Source organism: Vulpes vulpes, chromosome 7, assembly GCF_048418805.1.
Source record: "Vulpes vulpes isolate BD-2025 chromosome 7, VulVul3, whole genome shotgun sequence".
NCBI classification, from domain to species: Eukaryota; Metazoa; Chordata; class Mammalia; order Carnivora; family Canidae; genus Vulpes; species Vulpes vulpes.
This window is the reverse complement of record NC_132786.1, coordinates 56,809,475-56,830,284: the sequence shown is the minus strand read 5'-3', so window position 1 is coordinate 56,830,284 and position 20,810 is coordinate 56,809,475. Positions and strand designations below refer to the sequence as shown.

Sequence of the window (20,810 nt, the reverse complement as noted above, 5' to 3'; positions counted from 1 at the left end):
TTCATTTCCCAACAGTGTAAGAAAGTGTCAGAGTTGGAACTTGATACTAGGTCTGTCTGACACTGACCTGGGGATTACTGGAAGCCCAGCAGCACTGTCAGCAGTTCCTGACCGACCTCTGTCTGGGGGAGGGGATGGCCTATTTTAGCCACAAGGCTAAATATTCATCCGAATGAATGATGATTCATCGGATGATGAATATCGGATGAATATTTGCTACCTTTTTTTTTTTTTTCTTTTTGGCCATCCAGTATCTAAACTCTGTTTCTAGGCTTGGGATATCTATATCGCAGGTGTCTTGGTAGGAGGCTCAGCCAATTGGAAGCACCTACCAGCCCCTAAAAGGACAGAGAAGAAGCAGTAGAGACACTGTTCTGGCTACAGAACACAGCTGTGGCACATCAAGTATAAAGGACCCAGGGTTGGAGATGCACCCCAGTGACCGGTGCCAACTATAGCATAAGCAGCATAATTCTGCTCACCGAGTTCCCTAGTATAGCTCTGGCACAGCCTTAATCTCTTCTTGCTCATTTTGTAACTCTGGCTCTCCCGTCTTTGCAAGATCCTGTGAGTTAGCCATCAGCCTTTCAATAAATTTTCTTCTTACTTCTACTATAGTGCTGACAACACAAGCATCATTGTTCAAGGAATCTCTATAGGGATTGAATTGACTTGTCTTCGCCTCCTTCACTAAAAGCTTAGTTTTAAATTCACTCACCTTGTTCTTCTCACAAAGCAAATTTTAGATCATGATTTGGTTTTAGTCAACTGAAAAAGAATGAACTAGTCATGCTCACATGAGAATTCTCATTCACCAGAATGGTTCTGCTTGTCATGTTGAAACAGTGATCATCTGGCTTTTTCATAGTGCCAGGAGTTTGGTCAATATGAATTTGCTTTTAAAAGCTAGATTCACCCTACTGAGCTGATAACTCATGCACCCGAGGGCCAGAATGAAAAGATTTTGGTAAATTCATCAATGTCTACCAATATAGTCTATTTGGACAAAATCCTCTCATTTCCCAACATTGCTGTTGGCTCAGGCTAGCCTTTCTCCAAACTTTTCCATCATGTAGATGAATATAAACAGATTTATATGGAAAAAAATACCTGGTAATAGAACGGTCCCCAAAAAAATGACAATTGAAAGTTTCAAAATGCATAATTTGCATATGGCACTAGTATTGGAAATTTACCAAATTGTTAACAGTATCAGAAAATTCCAAGATCAAAACTTATTTTAAAACAAATGATGGGGGCACCTGGGTGGCTCAGTGGTAGAGCCTTCAGCTCAGGTCATGATCCTGGGATCCTAGGCTCAAATCCCTCATCGGGCTCCCCATAGGGAGCCTGCTTCTCCTTCTGCCTATGTCTCTCTCTCTCTCTCTCTCTCTCTCTCTCTCTCTCTCCCCCTGTGTGTGTGTGTGTCTCTCATAAATAAATAAAATCTTTAAAAAAATAAATAAAACAAATGATGGAAGATAGGATGGGGAGGTAATCTCTGAATTCTGTGTGAAGGTATATGGAGCTAGATCCCTCATGTCTGAGGGATCCATGGTTAGAATTAGGGAGGGTTCCCTTAGCAGGTTACAGAACAAGAATAATCTGACAGCAAAATTGGTGGACAGAACTCAGCCCAGGTTTTTCAAAGAGCTGCAAATAGAGAAAGGAGCTCCAGCTCACATGAGTGGGTAAGGGAGATAATCTAGGGCAAACATCATAGCTAAGCCTTTATCAGTTCCCAGAAACAGGGTGCAGAGATGCACAAAATCCAATGAATGAACCTGAGAGTGAGTGGACAGATCAAGAGGAAAGTATATGTGAGGAAACACTAGAGATGAGAGGCCAAGCTTGGAACATGGACCAAAACTATTAGGCAATGGGTTTTTAGCAAAGGGGATAGAAAGAAGGTGGGTTTTGTAGTTTCCATCAATCTCATTTACAGTATTTGTAAAATTTGAAACTGTTTAATATCATGTACAGAACCAATGCCTCAGATCTCTCTTAGAAATCTGTTTTAAAATCTCCCAGTCAGGAAAGAGCCCTTGGCTTTAGTCTTGGCAATGATTGTATGGAAATGACACCAAAAATACAAGGAACGAAAGCAAAAATAAACAAGTAGGGCTACATCAAACTGAACTGCTTTTTCCCAGCAAAAGAAACAGTCAACAAAATGAAGGCAAGCCTATGAAAATGGGAGAAATATTTGTAAACCACATATCTGAGTAAGGCGTTAATTATCAAAATATGAAAGGAATTCATACAATTCAGCAGGAAAGAAAAGCACATGATCCAAGTTAGACATGGGCAAAAGACCCAAATACATATTTTTGTCAAAGAAGATATTCAAATGGCCAACAGGTAAATGAAAAAGTGTTCAGCATCACTCATCATAAGGAAATGCAAATCAAAACCACAATGAGATGCCACCTCACGTTTGTTAGCATAGCTGTCCTCAAGAAGAAATAACAAGTACTGATGAGGATATGAAGAAAAGGAAACTCTTGTGTACTGACGGTGGGAATGTGAATTGGTTGCAGCCACTATGGAAAACAGTATGGAAGTTCCTCAAAAAGTTGAAAATAAAACTACAATGTGATCCAGTATACATATCTGTAGGGAACAAAATCACTATCTCAAAGAGATATCCACACCCCCATGTTCATAGCATTATTTACAAAGCCAAGACATGGAAAAAACCTAAGTGTCCATCAACAGATGAATAGAAAATGTGATATGCATACATACCACGTGGTATGTGTGTGTATGTACATAAATGTTATGTATATATACATATATTACAATAAAATATTATTCAGACATAAAAAAGAAGGGGGTCCTCACCTTTAAGACAGCATGGATGAACTTTGAGGCCATTATACTAAAAGAAATAAGTTAGAGAGAGAGAGACAAATATGTATGATCTATTTACATGGGGAACCTAAAAACAAAACAAAACAAAAAAACAAAAACAAACCCAGACTCATTAAAAGAGAGAATAGATTGGTGATTTCCAGGGTAGGGAATTGGAAAGTAGTAGTCAAAGAGTACACACTTCCAGTTATAAGATGAAAAAAATTCTGGGGATGGAACGCACAGCATGGTGACTACAGTTAACAATACTGTATTGTATATTTATTTGAAAGTTGCTGAGAAAGTATATCTTAAGAATTCTCATCCCAATAACAAAAAATTATAATTATGTGAGGTGCTGGATATGTTAACTAACTTTATTGTGATGATAATTGGCCGTTATATAATATATTGAATCATTCCATTAAATTTACACAATGTTAGATGTCAATTACATCCTAATAAAGTTGGAAAAAAGTAAATCACAATAACAACAAAGAAATAAAACCTCTTAAGATTTTTTTTTTTGTTGTTCAAATTGACCGAAAATACCTGGTATTTTTTGAGTATTTCTGTTTAAAAGTGTTGAAATTTGAGATGCATTATATAATCTCAGCTGGTTCAATCTCTAAATGAGAGCAATCAAACTAGTAATATGAATTCTCAGGTACTCCCCCAATAAGATTGTATGCATTCTGCTTTCCTGATGTAAATGCTAAATTAAAACCACTTTGGGTAGCTTATCTTTTGTTCAAGTTAAAAAGATATCAAGGACCTCATTCTCTGATTGAATTTCTGCTAAGAAATTTGTTGTTTTTTACCCATCATAGAATCAGGAAAACTTTTCCTTTCAGCCAGGGCTGATCTTACATGTTGTGCTTTGTTATTTAAAACAGCCGACCAAGACAGCCCAATATTTTATATCAGTGCCTTTAACAATGTATGAGGGTGTGCTCAGATGGTATTGTCACACAATTTTAAGACATCATCCATCTTTAAGAATCGTCCTCCTAAATCTGCACCAGCTCTCTCAGGTCACTGTAAAACATACATTTTCAGATTCACAGCATCTTAAAAGCTTCCAAGAGTTTAAACTTTGAAAGCTTTTAAAATGGTTTATTGATCTAACATCTAACGCGCCTGTTGGGAAAGTCTAATTTATGTTTCCCAGTTATGATCCCATTGTCTGTAGTAATCTATATTCTTCTGTCTATTGTAATCTATATTCTTCCAAAGTTTGACAGCTTTATCTTCCACCATACTTAGTACCTACACTTACTCTATCATTTCAGACATAATCTACCTAGCCAAAACCAAACAAGTAAATAAATAAATATAAAGGGGAGAGAGCAAATTATTTTTGGGATATTTCTTTTATAATTATTTTACAAACGTATAATTATTTCTTTTATTCTTTGTTTTAGCAAAAGTAGACACTAACATAAATTTCCTACTCAATATACTCTCATAGCGTCAATAAGACAACTCACTTGCTGCAACTAATCAAGTTTTCCTAAAATCTTGATAGCTGATGCCGAATTTAACTTCATATAAAAAGAACTGAACTGTTTGAATAACTTATCTTATTTCAAAAACATTGACATAGGACAACTAATTGTACTCCATCACTCCCGGGGAATAAAGAACCACTGTCAAGGTGCAACTCAGGTCAATAAATTCACCCAAGAGTAATGGTAGCCCTTCTGATTTTACTTTTCAGTGTTTTAGTTGCTTTATATCCATTTGCAAATTTATATATTTTATGTCACTTAAAGAAGACATAGAGATAGATAATACCTTTAGAATGAACTGCCCCATTCATATGAATTAGATAAAGATAGAAGTCGGTGACAACACAGATCTGGCAAAATAATAATAAATATGATGTCAGAATTAACTATATTTCTTTATCCAGACTGTATTTGTCATGGAGTCTCTAAACACTGTTTTTAGAACCTCCTTCTCATCATTTATTCTTTTTTTAAAAAAAATATTTTATTTAAATTCAATTTGCCAACATATAGTATGGCACCAAGTGCTCATCCCATCAAGTGCCCCCCTCAGTGCCCATCACCCAGCCATCCCATCCCCCTTACCCCCTCCTCTTTCTGTAAACCTTTGTGTGTTTCCCAGAGTCAGGAGTCTCTCATGGTTTGTCTCTCTCTCTAATATTTCCCCACTTAGTTTCCCTCCTTTCCCTTATAGTCCCTTTCACTATTTCTTATATTCCATGTATGAGTGAAACCATATGATAATTGTCTTTCTCTATTTGACTTATTTCACTCAGCATAATACCCTCCAGTTCCATCCACGTCAAAGTAAATGGTAGGTATTCATCCTTTCTGATGGCTGAGTAATATTCCATTGTGTATACATATATACCACATCTTTATCCATTCATGTGTTGAAGGACATCATCTCACTGTTTATTCTTAAGAGATACTTGTCACTGGTGACATGAAGCACATACAACATGCTAGAGAAATATAATGCCCAAGTGAAATTGTTAAAATGTTGATTGCTTTATCGAGTCCTGTGCCTTTCTTTATGTTTTATTTATAACACATTCCACAACTTACACTTACTTATGTTTCTGTAGTAGTTGTGTGTCTTTCTTTTGACTATTAGCTCCATGAGATTACACTGATTTTGCTCACCGTTAAACCTCATATAATGCCCCCGGTAGCTGACACAGACTAGGGTCCCATTAGTACCTTTTGAATGAACAGTCAACAGGAGCAGATGTTTGTCAGACATGTTTCTCATGGGTCTGTTGTGAAACCAGTCCATTAGCCTTCCAGTACCTCTGGGATATGCCAAGAAAGAAAAAGTATGAGGAGACAGAGAATATGAGCTTATTATTTTGTGATACTGCACAGCCGTATGGCAATTTCATAGTGCTTTTCCCAAACTTCCTCCCCACCAGTGGTCATTCTCTCTGCCACTATCATACACATGCATACAAAATAAGTGGGGCTGGACATGCTGCAGGAGTTACTCCTTTGTTGATATGAACAATAAAATGTGAAATAATGACTAGATTACAACCCTAACATGGTCAACTGGTTTGTTTTATGATAAAATTGAGTCATTATGCTAAGAAAATGAATTGTTTGTCATTCTAACCCCATACTCAGCATTAGTAGATTTTAACTCTGGTCATTTATTAAAATACTAATTACTGATTAGTGATTTCTAATTAAACTTCATGACATTACACCATGCCCACAAAGCACCATCCTACTAATCCTGGCTTTCAAACTATCTATAGCAAAGAAAGCCTACTTGGCACTATTTGGTCAGTTAGCACTGGAACTGAAATGTATTTTTCATTCTTATATTGCTCAGTCTCCATCTTGTTATTATCAGAGTTGGGGGGACATGTTCTTCCTATTACATATCACAGCTGCAATGATTCACAGATAAATAGAGCAGTAAACTAAAATGCAGTCCAAACACTGTTGGAAGTCATATAGAAAGTGTGTCAGGAATTTTACACAAATTTTAGAACATTTTTTATAATGTAGGAGTTGGATAAAAATGCTGATGTTTCTAATATTTCTAGGCTAATATATAATGTATATTAATCTTGAAGTGCATAAAGAAATACTTTGGGGGGGGGATTATAAAGAAAAGATACACCAGAAAGAATAGGTTTCATTGGTAACCACTCTTTTGTAAACTAATGTGTTCAGGGGGGATAATGGGTGACCACTAATGACTTGGTTTCTTTATCTGGTAATGTAACAAGATTCCAGAGTAAGTGTACAGAAAAAAATGTCACAGCTGAAATTCACTCATGGCCCAATTCAAAAGAAAGACATTACAACCAATTATTTAAAACCCAGAATTTTCAGAATGTCATCCATGTGGCTAGTTGCAGTTTTTGTTTGTTTGCTGATTTACAGATGAATGACAAAACTGTGATATTATGGAGAAGAACCAGAAAACTCTTTTGTGCTACACAGAATCTCATTGATTCTCTCCATCATTCAGTAACTGGATCATTCATTTTAAAGAATATATTTACTGAATTCTTAACATTTGAAGGGCTTAAAATAAGTTGCATATTTTGCATTTACAGAAAGTTAATGTCCCCAAATTATAACGATTTGGATAATAATGACTATCAAGAGTAAGATGCTAAGCAGAGTCATTTGAAAAACATAATCATGTTTAATTGAACTTCTCTAGGAAAAGTGATATTTCGCAGTAAGAATGTAACCTATTATTTTTAAAATAAGTTTGTACTAAAAAAATAAAGCTTCTATTATTAAGTATTCCTTTTGCTGAATATAATGTGTCATTACTTTAAAACTCTCTTATATCCATATTTGAAAGTTGGAAACGGAATTTCTTAGTTTTTTAAAAGATTTTCCAAGATCTCTTCACACCTACAACCCAGATTGTGGTTTCCGAGTGTTACTTTCAAAAAAAAAAAAAAAAACATTTAAATCTAGGCTTAAGAGTATAAAAATTCAATGACTTTGGATTAGTTTATTAAAAACATTAATTGATATCAGCAAAAGAGAAATTAATAAGTTAAATTTATTGAAAAATTTTACATAATTGAAACATTGAAAATCAAGTCATTTTTCCTAAATCAGTTTATTTAAATCTTTATATTCTCAAATATTCTCTTAGCTGTGATAGTCATTAAACTCAAATATTAAAATAAACCAAATTAAGAAATATAATTTTCAAAGTAATAAAGTATATTCAATCATCTTATTCTCACTAAAAACAATGCATTAATTGTGCTAGTGAAAGCAAGGAAGTATTTGTACTATTACTAAAAAATTCAATTTTATATTTATTTTATCTTTTTAACATTTCTGAGTTATGAACTTTTTTTAAAAATATGTAATATGTTATATTACTACATGTACATCATTTTTTATAAATAACTAGCTATATATTGGTAGTGCTTGTTGAAAAATGGTACTGATAAGGGTGAGGAATCAAAAAAATTGAAATATCAATTCCAAATCAGCATGTCCTATGTTGTGTGATTGTGCGTCCTGTCTGAGATTTCAAGAGAGAGCGGGGGTAGAGGCTCTGTAACTACCCACCAATCCTTCTAAACAACCCCCCACCCAAATCAGCAGGAAATTATTTTTGTGCCATGCCTGTAATTGTCACATTATCAAGTCAATGTGGGATGCTTTAAGGTATAATTTAGAACAGAGAGGAGACAGAACCAGCAACTGCCTAGATAGGGACCTTGGCTTTCTTATTATTAGTATTCCACTTCTCAATCTATGTGATGAGATATCCTCCTTGAAGAGGGAATTAACTGACACTGAGATAGATCGTTTCTGCCTCTTGGCAGAGTGAGAATACAAGTTGGAGGGGAAAAAGCCTGCGGAGCTCCGTGCCCATATATGAAAATATGGAAACAGCAAAATGGTCTGGGCATGCCGTTAAATAGGGATTCTTTCACAGAAGCACTAGAAAAAAGCACTAATCTTGGGAAGACAGTTGTGTCAAATTATCCAGAGAAGGAAAGCAAGAGTCCATGGAGTATCTACACACCTCTGCCTACCACCCCGGCCGGAAGAGACTTCAAGAGGCTTTGGGAACAAAATAGTCAAAGGGGCACATCACCTGGTTTTCTCCCTTCCACATCCACTTTTTTCCTACATGTATTTGAAATGCTTTATGGAAAAGATTAGTCAAAACTTTTCTTGAAACAAATGTTTAATCCTTGTGCAGCTGAGGCAAATGAGGTGATATCCAGGAAAGACAGAGAAGGGGAATGGCTCCCCCCAACCCCAATCTGTAGGAAGCATAAGGAAGAGCCAGTAGCAGCAATGGCAGTTGAGCTGGAGAAACCATGGAGTCTGTCTCCCCGACCACTTTTCCAGCAGAGCTAGATTCACACCCCAAGAGGCTGGGGAAAAGGGAAGGAGAAAGGGGAAGAGGGAGATATCATGATGACCATGGAATTGAATTACTGAAGAGATTTCATCAATTCACTAAATGATTCTAGTCTACCCCCAACAGCAAGAGTCTAGAATAGTGATGAGGAAATAACAGCCCATTGATCTTCTGCACAAAACACAAAAACTAATTCAGAATAAAAGATTAGATTCCTGTTGCTTCACAATGGTGCACAAACATTAACCTTTAATTTTTCATTAAAACCAGTGTGAATTTTCTCACCAACATAATTCTAGTTTATTATAGGTAACATACGGCATAAAGTTATTTTTTATTTTGAGAAGAGAAATGTGTTCTATAATTTTTTGTTTTTCCTGATTCAGCGTAATTTTTTTAAAAAAGTTGTTCAATATCTAGCACCCACTTCTTGGCTTCTAAGTACCATTCTCATATAAAAAGAACCAGAGCTGTTTGGAGAAATGGCAAATTCTGTGGCTGGATAGGGAAAAATTCAAGGTGAACCTGGTCCATCTTCTGGTATCAGAAGTAAGGAAGTATTTAAAAAGTGTGGAGGTCGGGATCCCTGGGTGGCGCAGCGGTTTGGCCCCTGCCTTTGGCCCAGGGCGCGATCGTGGAGACCCAGGATTGAGTCCCACATCAGGCTCCCGGTGCATGGAGCCTGCTTCTCCCTCTGCCTGTGTCTCTGCCTCTTTCTCTCTCTATGACTATCATAAATAAATAAAAATTAAAAATAAATAAATAAATAAATAAATAAATAAATAAATAAATAAATAAATAAAAAGTGTGGAGGTCTGTTGAAAGGAAGGAGAACCCACTGGCAGGAGCTCCCAAAGGCTAAGGAAGGAATAGTTTGAGTAACAAATAGATAATAGTCTTGGATTGTTTCTTGCAGAATAAAATATGCATCCATGTGTCTATGTCTATGTAGTACATCGTTGAGTAAATAAATAAGTGAGAAGGGACGTAGAAGAAAATTCTATGAAGAAAAATTCAACTAATAAATATAGAAGGAATGAGGGAAGTACAAAATCACCACTAGGCAGGGATACCTGACTGGTTCAGTTGATGGAGCATGTGACTCTTGATCTCAGGGCCATGAGATCTCAAGCCTCACGGTGGCCATAGTGCTTACTTTAAAAAAAAAAAAAAGAAAAAGAAAAGTAAAAAATCACCATTAGGCAAATATGTTAGTAATGATTATTGGAGATGAAAATCCACTAATACATGCTAAAAATTAGTGAGTAAAAATGGTAGGAAATGCAGAATATTACTGTCATCTCAAAGAATCTTCTCCCAAATATCCAGCAAGTATGAAGGGAAAATAGTAGTTCTATAATGGAGAAACCCAGTAGACACGGTCCTACCCAGTAGTCCTAGTTAATTTCACCAGCAGTGAGACATGGCAAGACCACGTTCTCCCTGAGAAGGACTCCCAATCACTTTTGTGTTGTTTTTGATAAAAATATATAACAAAAATGTGGTCACGAGAAAACATCAGATAAATCCAAACTGAGAGAGACATCCCACAAAATAACTGACGTTTCACCAAGAAATCGACCTTAACTCTGGAGAACAAAGAACTGTCACAGATGGGAAAATAGGAGACAACACAAGTAAATGCAATGTAGGACCCCGGATTAAATGCTAGAGCAGAAAAGGAACATTGGAGGAAAACTGGTAAAGTTCTAATAAGATGTGTAATTTAACTTTGGATCACTGTTAATACCTTAGGTTTTGATCAATCATTGTGCCATGACTAACGTTGCAAACCTCAGGGCAAGCTGAGTGAGGGGTGATGTGAGAACTCTGCACAATTTGCAATTTTTAAAGATTATTTCAAAACAAAAAGTTGTTTTTTAAAGGGTGCTTGTCCCTTGTTTTGGCATTTATAGCCAATCTATATAAAGAAAATTTATCATGATGAAAAGCAATTTTATTAAGTACTGTGGAGAGAATCGATAAATGAAGAGCATTTCAAAAGTGATTTAGCAATGCCTTGGACAATGCAAATTGTATACGGAAGCTAACAGCCGAAGCGCTTCTAGAATAATCTCAAAAGAAGAATGAATGTTGACCATTTTCCTCGAGCAGTAGACAGGAAACCATCCATGTGTATACAAAAGTGAAATAATTAATAAAGATAGCTGATGTTTATTGAATCTTATTTGCCAGGCACATTAAGTCTCCTAGCAAGCTGATGAGTTAAAACACCCGATCTGACCTCTTCAAACAGCCGAATCACTTCCACAAGGTTACACAGCTAACAAGAAGCTGGGCTGTGATTTTAACGCAAACTGATGAAGCTCTAACCCAGCACCCTTGACCATGAGGCAACGTGATACACCTTGAATCTCTGAGCTCTGAGTCTATTCTGGGGCAGAAACGCTAGGCTTGCATTTTACATCTTGCTGTGATGACTTAATGAAGACCAGCCCGCGTCCAAGACTGCAGCAAGGCCTCCAGTTTACGTCTTGGAGAAGCAAGGAGTGATCACAGCCTGGAGTTCATGGTCACCGGACACTAACCCCCTCGGCTAAATTGAGGAGAACACTCTGATGTCACAGGTAGGCTGTGACAGCAACTCAACCCATCTGAGCAATGGGGCCCCTCCCGGGAGACCCAGATCCAGTCCAGTAGTAGAGGGTCTGAACCACATTCATACAGCAGACAAGGGCACGCTCAGAGGTCCCAGACACCCTCAGAGGCCGCTCAGCAGACGTGGGTTTGCGTTTCATAATTGCATTATTTGGAGCTTTGTTCTATGTACCGTATAAAAACCTCAACAGTCCTAACTTCTGGTCCCTGAAATTTCTAAGAGTATGGGGAGCTTCCAGAAATGCAGCCTATAACTTCAGTCTTGTGTTTCAGCACAAACACACCATTCATTTGTGAGAAATCTGAGGCAAAGAAATACCTGGTTCTCGTCACTACAAAAAAAGAGCATCTAAAAGCAGCAAAAGGGCAAAGTGTCCCATGAAATAACGCTACCTTGTTCTGCTGTGATCACTTTGGCTTTCTGATGTGGGCAAACTTCGCTGACTGTGCCTAACCTTGTGGGATAGGAGTATCTTTTTAAATCTGAAGTTCTGACATTTGTTTCAAATTCATAAAATGAAAAGTAAGAGGGGGGTTTCCAGTCCACAAATGTGGGGGAAGGAGGAAATGAACATGAACACTTAGCCAAAAGTGATCCGAGCATTCCTAACCCACTGAACTAGAAGATCTTAAAAGAGCTAACCTCTAAGACATGCAGTACCTAGTGGTGACAGCCGGCTTGGAGAAGTCATAAGAATACTAAGCCAAGTGTTAATTCCCTAATATTCCCACCGTCTAAATCTCCGGTGGAGGGAGTGGGAAGGGTCACTTCTGACTATTGAGGGACTTTCTTTCTAGCAGTTTCTGCCAAAGATTGAAATAAGAGTCACATGATTTCTGGTTAACATAATGAACTTCTGTGAACCTCAAAAAAAACCGTTGCAAGTTCACTTCAGTTCGGTGATCTAACCGAAAGTGACTTTAAATAGGAAATTTTAATTTTAAATTAATTTTAATTTAACGACCAGTGGAGTGTATTTCCACAGACTCTTAAGAGTTTTCTGTGGAAATACACTATCCTCTTCACTGTTTCATTTGCTTTTATGAAAAAAAAGTATGATATTTGAAGAACAGAGAGTCTGAGTTAATTGGACAAGCATATATTTTCTTCCGCTTTTCTTTGATGGGTTGTAAAGATCCCCAGCACCCCCTACCCCCACCCCCTTGACTCCAGAATCTCTGAGACTCAGTGCTAATTAGCTCAGTGCCTCTGGGCAAGTCATTTAACATCTTTGGCCTCTCTGGTTTGTTATCTGCGAAATGAGTGTGTGTGAGTAGATCAATTCTCATAGAGAGTTCAGTTTTGGAAAAAAACAAGGTTCTAAATTTAAATTTCATTTTTACAGAAAACAGATACTGACATTTTAGAGTTTATAGGAATGTATTCTCTCAGAGTGTTTCATAAGTTTTGAACTACAGCTCTGTTTCTCTTTTATCTCAAGTGGTTAAAAAAGAATTCTACAGATAACTTGAGACTGGTGTTAATCAGTTTACCCACATCAATAATTGCTGAAAGAAAAATAAGTTTGAATGTCAAGCTGGAATTTGGAAGCTCTAGGTCACATTGACTGTTTTATTTGTCTCTGGCAGCCCAGTTTTGTACCATTCTGTATGAATAAAAAGATCTTTTCCTCAGGGTCTTTCTTGAGCTCCAAACTCATGATTAATGAAGCCTTGTCCTGAGACTAACAAGAAAAAAAAAAGAGATGGAGAAAGTATTTTATTTATGATTGAACCACAAAAGCGTTATTCATTAGATATGCCTGCTAAAATCGTTTGTCTCCTCACATTTCATCAAACTAGTCTGAATATGAAAGTCTTTGCCCTTCCTCCCTATCTTTGTCCATTTTTTTCTATAATCCTCTATCTTAATTGGCTAAGAAAACAAAAACATGTGATTGGATCTAATGTTTATCAATTCAGAGGACTTGATTCTCTCTTTACATATGACAAACTAACAACAATGGCCTGAAAGGTTTGGTCTGAAAGGAAGGGACTTGAATCTGTGGCTCTGATTTTTTTTTTTTTTTTAATAAAATCATTACCAGATAATAAATCAGACTTTTTTTTTTTTTTTTTTTTTACATCTACTTGACCAAGAAGAGTTAGACGCTCTCATGGTCTTTGCAAGCTCTGAAGAAACAAGATATTCCCAGCAGTTTACTTGGACAAATGACTTCTGATTAGCATAATCATTTCTTAGACATCACTTTTAAATCCTGGGTCAGAGAGAGCAAGCCAGCTTCGTTCAAACTTTTGCTGAGCTGTGGAGCTGTGTTGCTGTTATTGAACCAAACTCAGAGACTAGCCTAATTAGTCTGCAGGAGCTGTAGGTCATGGAGAGCAATTAACTTGGCTGGCCGAGTTGTCAGGCCAAAAATGTACCTCCTCTTTATGAGCTTTAAAAGAAATCTATGTAAAATATCTTTTGGTCTTAGTTTCTCTCCTATCCAGTCATGATAAACATTTGTATGTTTTTGATTCTTTTAAAAAATTATGTAAATGATTTATCCTACAAATTAGCCACATATGAGATTGAAGCCCACACACTATGTGGGGGGTACAGTGAGTCATGCTTTGCACAAGGTCCGACGGGAGGGAACTAGAGCTAGGATAGGGGCATAGGGTGGGCATAGGGTTCGGGGGGGATGGCTGGCAAACTAGAACATAGTGAGCTCCTACACAGGGCACTTGCTTTGTTTTCATTTCTGAGGCTTGTCTCTGCAGTTCTTTCTCCATGTGGATACTGACAATACCTATTATATGATTATGGAATTAAAGTTATGTCTCCTATAAAATAAAGTCAAACCTTGCGACCTTGAAGTTTGATGTGTCACAAGATGTGTGGCAAAATATATTCAGCAATAACCAAAGTGCTGGAAACCCCATAGGACGGGAGTTGTATTGCATGGCGGGGTGTCTGGGCTTTGGAAGTTATTGTGTAATTATTTGTTGTTGGTCTCCAGAGCATATGTTTCATGTATTCCTTCCTTTTTACCCAGAATGTCATTTTTGCCCGGGTGGTGAAAACGATGGTCCTGTGGGAAGGGGGGTTTGGGCAGTTTTCATTGGAATTTGATGAGTGTCAGTAAGCAGTTTGTCTGAAAGCAGTTCATATAAAAACAAACTACTTAGTAGCTGTGCCACCACTGCTCAGAGAGGTGACGGTATATTGACAATCAAAAAACAAATGCATGGACTAATAGCAAATGTTCTCCCGAGAAATGGTCTTTCTGAGATTTCCCCACACCTCCCTTTATATTGGAGCATCAGAAAAACAAAACAAAAGCACAAAACAAAACAAAACAAATGACAGTGAGTCAATTGTCACCAACGGTTGAACTAAAAGTAAAAACTTGGGTTCATCATGTAGGAAAAATCAGGTAAAAGGTAGAGCAGGTTTATACTTGGATTCGAATTGGCAGGATGACCCAGGAGGTCATCGGGAAGTAGTGGGGAGTGCTTGGTTTGTGCCTGGGTTCACATTTGTCCTTCTCCGTCCTTGATATTAGAAGCAGGAGAATCATCTTTGAGTCTTGTTCCTTTCTCTCTCTACCTGTCCATCACCGGTTCTAATTTTGCCCTCCAACTATTTCTTGCTTGTGATAGCTCTTTGCCTGGATTTCCGAGCGCTATACTGGTTCCAGGGCACATCATCATGTAACTGAACTGCTGCAAGGGTCTTGTTACTCCTCCTTCCATCTAGAATGTTGTCTCCTTCAAATTCATCTTCCAAACAGGCACTGGCTGAAAAATAACAGGCAAATGCCACAATGCCAGGGTATCCTCGCTTAAGACCTTTGCTTGATGACACGTGATCTGGCCTCTGTCTTTGTCTCTTGCTACTCTGTGTCCCAAACATCGACCAAATTTAATAATATTTAGCACCTATGTGCCAGGCATTGTGCCATGTGTTATAATTGCTCCAAAACATAGCATGGGGCCTTCGACAAGAGGAGAACTTCATAAATATTTTACCTCCTAAATATTTTTTGAACAAACTGCCCTTACTCTACACCCACTGACACCATGCAGCCTGTGTCAGAATCTTGTCTGGATGCTGCAACTGCTTCTTTACTCTTCTTCCGTTACTCACCTTTCATCTAATCTCCCCCTTCTAAGGCCAAAAGGATCTTTTAAAAATACAAACCTGATCTGGGCACCTGGGTGGCTCAGTGGCTGAGCATCTGCCTTTGGCCCAGGTTGTGATCCCAGGGTCCTGGGATCAAGTCCCACATCGGGGTCCCCTCAGGGAGCCTGCTTCTCCCTCTGCCTGTGTCTCTGCCTCTCTTTCTATGTCTCTCAGGAATAAATAAATAAAAATCTTTAAAAAAAATACAAATCTGATCATGTCATTTCCAAATTGAAAATTTAGCAGAAGCTCCCCAACAAATCCAAAATAAAGGTAAAACTGTTCATCTGGTTCTGGAGACCCTGCATGCACTCTTCTCTCCTCTTCTCCCTGTCCTGACCACCCTGCACCTCCCACCATCCAGAATATTCTATTACTCAACTGGCCCCTTCCTCCTCTCCTTTGTCAAATGCTCCTTATCCCTCAGGTCTCAATTTGGACATCAATTTCTCAGCCTGGCAGTCCCTGACCCTCTTGACTGGGTTAAATTATTTTCCCCTGCATGACCATAGCATTGCTCCACAGCACGCATCACACTTGTAATTACTTGTCTCACGTCTGTAACTTCCTCGGAGAAGCTCTCCCTAATCCCCTTAACAAGTGGAAGTGTCGGTATTCAACATTCTCTTAGGTCATCGCACTTCTCCTTAGCATGCAACACCGTTCGATAATTATTTGTTGAGTTGAATTGAAAATATATCTCTGGTCCTCAAGGAACACTGCGGCTGGGCTCTGGTGGTACCTATAGACCCCCAGCTCACTTGTCCTCCTTCTCCAAGTCCTCAGCTCACCTGTCAGCAACTTCCGGCGCCTTTGCTAATCAGACTGTACACCACCCCGACCTACATCAGATCCCCGTTCTCAGTACTCTCACAGTACCGAGTATGCATTTCTGTCACTGTGCTTCCTGGGAACGTGTTACGGTCTTAGACAGTAGTTTCTTTGAAATGAGGGATGAAGCCTTATGCATGTTTTATATTCCAGGGGTTTGGGGGCCCATACACGTTGGCACTTGATGAATACTTATTGAGTGACTAGATGGATGATTCCATGTGAAATAGGAATTAGATGACTGCCTGTTTCCCAGCAGTGTACCTTCTTTAACACAAATGAGAAGCAGCTCAGTGGCAAACCTGCGTGGACTCAACAGCGAGGACCAGCTTAGGCACCCCTCACGCATTTCCACCCTGGGCTTTGACAATTTATGGACACAACCCTAGCTTGAGTTGTAGAAAAAAAAAAAACAATGACATTATATTTCTCTTAATCCTAAATTTGTACACTGAGAATTCTAACCATTGGATAGATACACGTGTGTGTGTGTGTGTGTGTGTGTGTGTGTGTGTGGCAGGATCATGGTCCCCCAAAGACATCCAGGCCCAAATCTCCAGCGAATATGTTACTAGATACAGTAGAAGGGACTTTACAAATGTAATTAGGGTGAGGCTCCTGAGATGGGGAGATTATCCTGGATATCTGGGCAGGCCTAGCATAATCACAAGGGTTCTCATGAAAGGGAGGCAAGAGTGTTAGAGTCGGAGATTTGAAGGTGCAGTGCTGCTTTGACGATGGAGGAAAGAGTCTGGAGCAAAGAAAGGGAAGTGGCTTCTAGAATGAATTTTCCCCGAGAACCTCCAGAAAGAACACAGCCTTGCTAACACTAAGTTTTAGCCCAGTGAGATTTATGACTAATAGGACTATAAGTGTGTGTTTTTTAAAGCAGGTAAATTTGTGGTAATTTGTTACAGCAGCAATAAGAAATGTGTGTATAAATGATATTTATTTGTGTATACATTGCAAGTATTTGCCAGCGCTCCTTTCACCTCGCTTAAGAGTCGAAAGGAAGGAGGCCCTCGGGTGGCTCAGTTGGTTAAGTGTCTTCCTTCAGCTCAGGTCATGATCCCTGGGTCCTGAGATCGAGTGCTGCGTCATGTCAGGCTCCCTGCTCAGCAGAGGGTCTGCTTCTCCCTCTCCCTCTCTGCTTCCCTCTGCTCATGTGCATTCTCTCTCTCCCTCTCTCAAATAAGTCAAGAAAATCTTTTTTTTTTTAAAGAGTCTAAAGGAAGTGACAATAACGAACCATACACAGATCACATCTTTACAACTATGGGGTGTTAGGTGAAATATGGCACCCTACACCTTAGCACCCATGATTTCCTTGTCAAGGATTTTACTTCACACACACGCACACACACACTTTTCCCAGAGGTCCAAAATTATCAATACTGACGACCTGGTCATCTGCCTGTATTTCAAGAGGATTTGATTTTGTGTTGTGTAAATAAATTTAAACAATAACTGTCCAGAAGAGAAGTAAAATTGTGGGAGTTTTTAAACATGTCATTTGATCTCTCACTGTAGCTTACTTACATTTATATTCTCGATGTAGAAGTGGAGAGGATTCGAGCATGTTTTACAAAAACAAACAAAATAATGATAGAGATGTCAAAAATAAATTTTCCAGACCTAGTAAAATCTTACGAGATTTTAGCAATTTGGGATATTTCAGTCTCAAAGATGAAACCTCCCCCTGAACCTCCATGTATTGCCCTCATGTTAGAATTCTATGCTAATGAATACAATTAATCTCTTTTCCATCCAAGATATTTTACTTTCAAGTAGTCAAAATATTTGGGATTATGTGTTTTACAATACTGAACAATAGACTCTTTCCCCTCCTTTACTCATTTCAAAGTAGCTGTTTCAAAAACAACAATAATTACATTGGTTAAGTATTTCCCCATTATATCTAAATCATCATGATTGCTTTTATTGTCAGAAATAAAACCACCCCCCTCACTGTCAACCAGTCATAGTCTCCCAGAAAAAAGATTACTTCCAAATTCTGCTAATTACATAGTGCATATTAAAAATAACAAAGATAATGAATATTGACATTGTCGTCAGTTGGCATACTCCAAAAAAAAATTGAAATATACTTAAAATCACAACCAATCTGCACTACTTAATCATGGGTTGTGGATTGTTGTTGCTTTTCCTGGCACAACTGATTCTTTGTTGCATAACAAGAAATGTGCAGAAAATTCGTATGAACCATTTATCATAGCTTCCTTCAAGTGTTATTTTTTAATATGCTCTTCCAGGAGGATATGTGGTGAAGACCACAGAAGACAAATATTAGAAATGGGGCTTTTTTTTTTCCATAGTTTTCTCAAAAAAGAGATTAGTGTTGAAAATATTCATCTTTTAAGATATGTTGGTATTTTAGGTCAGGAAGTCTGAGGTTAATCTTATTTTTCCCCAAGGGTTTATGATAAAAATACAAGAGATAACTATCTTGATAATTTTTCTGGTTTTGCAAGAAATGGATTTATATTCCAAAATTATGTTAAGAAAGAAATGGCCCTTTAAATGTAGAGAAATAAATGAAAAAATTGAAACTCAAGTAGGTGATATAATTTGAAATATATACACATAATCTTCCTTGTCTTAAGGGTAGGACCATATAAATAGGTCTCAGATGTTTTATGATACCAATTTATAATGACTATATTCAGTAATATTATTAAGATTTAAGATATGCCCGTGGTGTTCTAAACAAACCGTAAAAATTATAACATTTCATAGATGAACATTTCAGCATTCCCTAAAAGCCTTACATGTATTCTGTATCAAATATGCTTGAGAAATTCTTGATATAAAATACCCTTTAGATATTTTCACTACAGGACTTATCAGAGCTTTAAAAATGTTAATGAGTATAGTAAATTTCCAAAAATAAAAAATAAAAAAGGAAAGATGTAGCATGCAGTGCCTCCTCAGCTAGGAAAATCAGTCCTGGTTCTCTTCATCCTATAATCCTGACCTCCTGCATCAGGTAAGGGATTCTAAGTTGAAATGATGTTATTCCGAAGCATACCCCAAATCTCTAGGAAAATCTGTTAGTTTTCTTTTCTCCTCCTACCAAGGGTCCTAGCTGCAGAGAAGATTGAATTGAATCATGGATTTAAACTGAAATTAACTTCAGTGATTTGTTGACTTACCCAGCATTCATTCATCTTTATATGGATTTAACTCATGATTTTTAGAGGTACTGCTTCTGCTTTAATCACCTCTTATTCACCCCAATGGTGAGGGAGGATTCCCACCCTTGGGTTACAGGGATGGCCAAAGACATGACACACAACACTGGACAGAGGAGCTTGGCATTTCTTGGTCACAGATCCTCGCAGTCATCTGAGGAGGACACTGCAAGTCACACAGGGCCATGCAGAGGTTGAGGCCAGTGTCCAGAGGGTAAAGTGCCTTTTCATTTCTTGCAGGAGGATGGGATTAGCTCTTTCGAAATTCCACAGCCTGGTAGGAAGCTAAAATCCACTACCCGGGGATAAACAGGAACTGTACCCGGGCCACTTGCAAAGAGGTGTTGTTTGGCTAGGGGCCTTCCCTGCAGAGCAGTGGCAGGGAGGGGTCTTGTGGGTTCAGCTATCCCAGGCCACCTGGTTTCAGACGTCAGGCAGCTCATGATATCAGGTGCTCCCTTAGACTTTACACCACAGCCTGTCTTACCCCTACTCACTGGGTGTGGTTTAGGTAAGTCTTATCCAACACCTAGCACCAGTTAGGGGTGTCTGCCCTGGGTTTGAGTTTACCATGGCCCTGTCCACAGGGATTAATTCAGGATTGACTTTATTGCCCAACTGGAGCTAAGGATTTTTGAATGGGGAAGAATGGAATGTGCTGTTATCCAGTGCAGCCTCGAGCAGTAAGAGTGATGAGAGCCTGATGCTTTCAGGGGCCATGATGCAGAGCCTGATAATCAAGCCAACGGGGACAAAGAAGGGGGCCTAGAAATGGCAATAGATAGTCTTCCGACCTCTCCTCATCTGGATCCAGCCATGCCTGATGCCTCCCTTCCTCTGGACCTTCTCAGCATGTGAAACATCCTTTTCCATTTTATGATTAAGGCAATTTGAGTTGAATTTTGTCACTTAACATTTTTAATAGTCCTGACTGATACATGACCTATATTGAATGATGCCTGTCAGCTGTGCTGAATGACTTTGGTAAGGACCATTTCTGCTAAGTTACCTCCGGTCATATTACAGAATTTTGCAATTTCTTCCTTCATGACCAAAATTATGGGTCTTCTTCAAAGTCACCTCGGTGACTAACTCTTCATGCAATGTTATTGTTATACAAGATGGATCAGCATTTCTACTACTCTACAGTAAGCGATCTTTGATGGCCACGTGCACAAAAATAAGAACACAATGAAAAAGAAATGAGGGGTAATTATTAACATGGAGCAAGTCTATTTTAGAAGACAGATATTGATTGGGTCAATTCAGAGTCATTCTATCTC

At 38.2% G+C, this 20,810-nt stretch overlaps 1 protein-coding gene across 3 annotated transcripts in view; it reads left to right on the top strand.

Moving 5' to 3' along the window:
* The first annotated feature begins 10,961 nt into the window (after positions 1-10,961).
* NEIL3 (nei like DNA glycosylase 3) overlaps positions 10,962-20,810 on the top strand; it is a 118,637-nt gene continuing 108,788 nt past the window's right edge. For 2 of the 3 annotated variants that reach the window (XM_072763888.1, XM_072763887.1), the window contains exon 1: positions 10,985-11,321. The gene's annotated coding sequence lies outside the window, so the exon portion shown is untranslated. Of the gene's footprint in view, positions 11,322-20,810 lie in introns of all 3 variants that reach the window. The other variant, XM_072763886.1, reaches the window with a different exon arrangement.